The sequence below is a fragment of the Elaeis guineensis genome, chromosome 6 (genome assembly GCF_000442705.2).
Source record: "Elaeis guineensis isolate ETL-2024a chromosome 6, EG11, whole genome shotgun sequence".
Taxonomy (NCBI): Eukaryota; Viridiplantae; Streptophyta; class Magnoliopsida; order Arecales; family Arecaceae; genus Elaeis; species Elaeis guineensis.
Genome location: NC_025998.2, coordinates 4,316,675 through 4,322,728, shown reverse-complemented (window position 1 = coordinate 4,322,728; position 6,054 = coordinate 4,316,675).

The window sequence follows — 6,054 nt, the reverse complement described above, 5'->3', positions numbered from 1 at the left end:
CCCATGCGAAAACGTCCGCATTCCTTCGGAGGAAATCCACAAGACGCGTCCGCACCTCCTCCTCCAGGTTGGAGCCAATTAACACCACATGCTCCGCATTCCCATCATTCAAAGGAATTGGTATTAGGTCCTCGATTGGACCGCCCTCTCTTCAGTGAGGTCATCGCGCGCATCCAATCCGTCGACCGGACAGAGGTCCGCTTGATCATTTCTTTGCAGGGCAATGTTGTAGCAGTGCCTGGCCAGCGCTTGGTCTCCCCGGACTTCTCCGATCCCCTTGTTGGTGGGGAACTTCAATTTCAAATGGTAGGTCGAAACAACGACTCTGAGGGCGTTGAGGCCGGGTCGGCCAAGAATTGCATTGTAGGCAGATGGCGCCTTTACCACCAGGAAATTCACCAGGGCCTGGACTGCTTCGGATGCTGGCCCGCGGTCACAGTTAGAGCTATCATTCCTTCCGTCGGAACGGCGTCACCAGTAAACCCTATTAAGGGGGAGCAGATCGGCCTTAGGTGACCGCCAAGAGTGGCCATTCTTGAAAAGGCATTGTAGAACAAGATGTCGGCCGAACTTCCGTTGTCGACGAGAATGCGACGGACGTCATAATTTGCTATGTTCAAGGAAACTACGACCACGTCGTTATGAGGGAATTGGACTCCCTGGGCGTCTTCTTCAGTGAAGGCTATGGGTTCTTCAACTTTTTGCCGTTTGAGGGATGCAGCTGATGTGCTGATTGCCCCCTGCCGGGATTCCCCCGAGATGACGTTGACGGAATCCGGCGGAGACTGGTCACCCGGCCACCCTTTATCGACGACCATAGCCGGAGGTAGTTGTGCAGAAACCTCGCGAGAGGGCATCGGATGGGGAAAAGAGGATTGGGTGCCGGAAAAGATGGCCGGAAGCGGGTCGTTGAGCGTTCCTTCAAGAACAAGGGTGCTGCGAAGACACGCGCCCCTTCCTCTAGCGCCAATCCTGTTGGTGCAAAAATCTGCTTGCGCCGGAGAAGCTGGAGTCGGGGAAGCCGCGGTCGCCGCCGGGACCTGCAAGGGAAGTCTAAACCGGAGGTGGGGTTGCTCCGGCAAGACCCTCCGACGCTCAAGTCAGTTCTCTGCCTCAACAAGAATGGAGTGCTCGAACGGAGAATTTAGCAGAGTTTTGGGATAAAAAAATAAGCTTAAAGAATAATGTATCTGGGTCCCCCTTTTATAGGCGGAGGAGGCAACGGATTGATGGCGACGTTTGTAACCGTCTGGTAGTGGGCCGCCATGGTCAGAGGAATTGATTGCGAAAGATAGTGGGGTAGACCCGTGGCTATCGTCATAGCCCGCCACGTAGGGCCTGTTGCAGGTAGTGGAGCGGCGTCCGTTGCCGCTAGTTGTCAGCGAGTAGTGGGATCGTGCAGCACCTGCCGCAGGGAGCGGAGCAGAATCGTGGCCGTTGACACAGCCTGTCAGAGAGTAATGGGTCTGCCGCAGGGGGTGATGGAGCCGCGCGGGATCCGCTACAGGAAGTGCAACAGGATCATGGTTGTTATTGTGATCTGCAGGGGGCGCGGATCTGTTGATCGAGGCTCGGCAGTGGTCGGAGTTCGGCCTTTGTAGGAGTCCGGGAGGGGTCCTCCTTTCGGTTGAGGTCGTGGGTGGAGTCCGGCTCCAGCAGCTGATACTGAGGTCGGAGCCTGGCTCCCGTAGGAGTCCGGGCGGAGCTGTACTGCTGTCAATGACGGAGCCCGGCTCCCGTAGGAGTCCGGGCGGAGCCGTTCTGCTGTCGATGGCGGAGCCCGGCTCCCGTAGGAGTCCGGGCGGAGCCGTTCTGCTGTCGATGGAGGAGCCCGGCTCCCGTAGGAGTCCGGGCGGAGCCGTTCTACTGTCGATGGAGGAGTCCGGCTCCCGTAGGAGTCCGGGCGGAGCCGTGCTGCTGTCGATGGAGGAGCCCGGCTCCCGTAGGAGTCCGGGCGGAGCCGTTCTGCTGTCGATGGAGGAGCCCGGCTCCCGTAGGAGTCCGGCGAGCCGTTCTGCTGTCGATGAGGAGCCCGGCTCCCGTAGGAGTCGGAGCTGTGCTGCTATCGATGGCGGAGCCCGGCTCCCGTAGGAGTCCGGGCGGAGCCGTACTGCTGTCGACGGAGGAGCCCGGCTCCCGTAGGAGTCCGGCGGAGCCGTTCTGCTGTCGATGGAGGAGCCCGGCTCCCGTAGGAGTCCGGGCGGAGCCGTTCTGCTGTCGATGGAGGAGCCCGGCTACTCGAAGTCGATTCCGTCGAGAATTTCGGCTGTGGGTATTTTATACCCAACACTATTTTATCATGATTTAAAAATAATAATAATTATAATAATCATTTCATTTTTTAATGAAACAATGAAGTTAAATCAAATTTTAGGATCCGTTTGGTTCATGAAAAGAAATATTTTTTCTAGAAATCAACTTTTTTAGAAAGTAACTTTCAGGGAGTTACCTTCTAAAAATATAATTTTGACATATTTGGTTGGCCATAGAAAAGTGATTTATTTTAAAGTAGCTTATGTTTGATTGAGTATCTATTTTTTAAAAAATATAAAATAATTATTATATCTTAAATAAATATAAGACCATATCTTTTTGTTCATAAACTTTATGTAAATAATAATATTATATTATATTAAAATAATATTATAATATTATAATATAATATAATATTAGATCAAAATAATTTATTATATTGATATAATACTAATATATAGTAATATTATATTAATATAATATTAATATATTAATATAAATGCTATATTAATATTTATAAAAATATTTATTTTAGTATAAATATCAAAATAATATCAATATATTATAAATATTATAATATATATTAAAATAAATATTATATTATATTATATTAATATAAATATTAAGATAATATTAATATAATATTATATTAATTTTGCAAGAAGAAAAAAATAGAGATATTGACATATATAACTTTTTAGTATTTCATCTTAACCATCTATTGATATTTTATAAAATTTCAGTCATAGATCTTAAAAGGATATTTTTAGAAAGAAAAAAAATATTAAATTTCATCCCATGAGAAGTTTCAAAATTTATCTCTCCATGGATTCTACTTTCATGAAATATAGAAGTATTTTTTCTTGAAAAGAGTTTTTTTTTTTTTTTTTAAACTCTAATCAGACAAGAGATTCTCCTTCACTTTTCAGAAATTGCTATTTCTCACTTTACTTCTTGTAAACCAAACAAATCCTTAATGTATAATTATGGTATAAATATTATAAAAGTAGGCCGATACTTTTTTTGGGGGGTAAATAAGTAGGTTGGCACCTTCTCAAAGAAGATGTGAAAAAACCAAAACAATAGATAATTGTCATTACTTTTATTATAACAACAAAATGCCTAGGGTCTCTAGGGTTATTGAAATGAAATCTTGAATATGGTGAATGAAAATAGTAAAATTAATAATATCAAATCCCCACCAAGAGCCCTGGAGAGTGGATAATACGATAAAATGATAGATTTGGCCTTTAGCCACTGTTCCTGAGCATCTTTTAGCACGCAATCTTGGGTGAGACCAACCAACAACCTGTTCACGTGAAGACAGCGAAGGTGGCGTTTGGGGGCCTCAAGAATGAAGCGCATTCAGCAGATTGTCGGCTTAGAGCAAAATTATTGATTAGAATAGTTCAATTAATAAAAAAATATGATAATATTTTAAAATATTTACTTTTAAATTTGATTTGATAAAAAAAAATATTTGAAAACAACTCAAATCAACTTGCATACCAGTTGAATCTTACTTGCACACGTGTTTGAGTTCAAATTTAAGTCTTTATCGAAATTTAAAAAAATAAAAATAAAATAAAATACAAAATATTTTTTTAAATATATAAATTATATATATATATACATATTTAATTAGATTCATGAGTTTTCAAATCGAATATTTTTACTTAAGCTCATAATAATCAAATCTTGGCTCACCCGCATCCCTAGATTTTATGGCCTTTAAAAAATATAAGATATTACGCTCAGAATTTAAACAAAAGGGCTTCTCACTCCCAGAATCTACAGAAAGTACCATCAATTTTTCCAGACATGTCATCTTCACGAAGATGTTATATATATTATGTATGTACACGCACAAATGTTGTTTCTTAAAATTGCAACTCTTTCGGTCCGTGTCTTAAAATATTTTTAGATAGATGTAGCACGTATGGTACATCAAACTAAAAAGACTTCATTATTTGCCCATGTAACACGAGTGGTGAACATGCCTCGTGGCAATCTTTATAAGTTCAGATTTTATCATGCCATTTCCAGTCTCGGTCAAAAACTTTCATTAGGACACTTGCATCTTATACGCACGTTTTAATACGAGGAGAATGAATTGATGCAGAGAAATCGATGTCAATGGGTCGGGCAGGACCAACCCCACCAAAGACCATAAATGGGCTTGGTTTCATCAATTAGTCTCATATATCAGGCTGGGCCAATGGAGCTCAAATCGACGAGTCCAGAGGAGTTCTGGCTAGATGCGTTCTTGAAATCTTAGAAAATTTAACTACACCGAACATTGAGCTCAGCTCAATCCAAAAGAAAACCAAAACTCAATTGGAAAAAAAGAAGTTGCTCAGATGCACCAATGCCAGATATATTTGAAAATATTATAAAAACTTAACCAGGCCCAGCAATGAGCACAGGTCAATCCAAAAAAATACCTAACTTGATTTAAGAAAAGAAGTTGCCAGGATGCACTAATCTCAACAATTGATCACCCCTCTTTATCACACTAATTCCTATTAGTTATACCAATCCCCTTAAGTCAGGAGGCAGAATAAATATTCTATGTACCAGCTTACAACCCCGTACACAAATATTCTATGTACTAGCTTTACAAACCCGTGCTGTGTACGGATATAATTTTTCTTGAAAAATATTTTATTTTATTAATTTATTAATATATATTATATATTTATTTAAAAATAATTTAAATAATAAAAATTATATTTTTATGGATAATATAAATTATAAATTATTTATAAATTACTTTATTTTTTTTTCTAAACTCAAAATTTTTTCCTCCATTTTAATATATCCTTAGATTGTTGAATTGACATCATATATTCGAAACTCTCACCCTCTCTAATTTTTTAGTTTCACAAAACTAATATTCTTATTTCTCACGATTGGGCATTTTTGAGTTACCTAATATCATGATGTTGTCATATTTTTTTCTCTTATTTTTGCAGAGGATGAGCAACGAATTGGCTTTTTTTTCTTGTCCTAGCATCTTCAAAACTTTTTGAGTCATGCAATTTCCTAACAATTGGTGCTTCTAAATTATGAATGTCTTCAATATCTATTATTTTGTTTCAACCACTATCTTTTTACGTCCTAGTTCCTACCTAAAGGTGTTTTTCTCGAAAAAATCATCCTTCACCGATTAAAGGATCTATTTGAATAGGCTCTCACATGTGGCTTCAAGGGGTGGTAGGTGCCCAACCAAAACCAACTGGCAGGCCCAAACATATGGGTGAGCCCACATCAACCGTAGTCTGTAGATGGCGCAACACGTGACCCAAAAAATGACCGCAACGAGAAGCGCAGTCTTATCCTCCACGTCCTTATCATACACATGTCACACGAAGAAGGCTAACACATGGCGACCGAAGGTTAATGCCTCCATTTACACACACACACACACAGAGACACACAGAATTGGTTTCTCATAGCATTACCTGTCTTAAGCCAATATCTGAGCTACTAAATATTTTATTCAAATGAGAAATTTATATACCCTATGCACCATGCAGCCATGCATCACATCAATCCCCTCTCTCTTTCCTAAAGACCTCTCCTGATGACATGATACTTGTCTACGAGCTGACGCAGCAATTATATAGCGTATAATTTGCCGTTAGGTTGCAGCAAAGTGTTAATGGCATCTTTCTCTCAACAGTCTGACCCGGATCACATGAAAATCGGCACAAAGCACCGATTTCAGCCAGACCAAGGAAAGTATCCCAACCGATTCCCCACTTGCGCGACGAGTCAAGAAAGAAAAGAGCGAAGGTA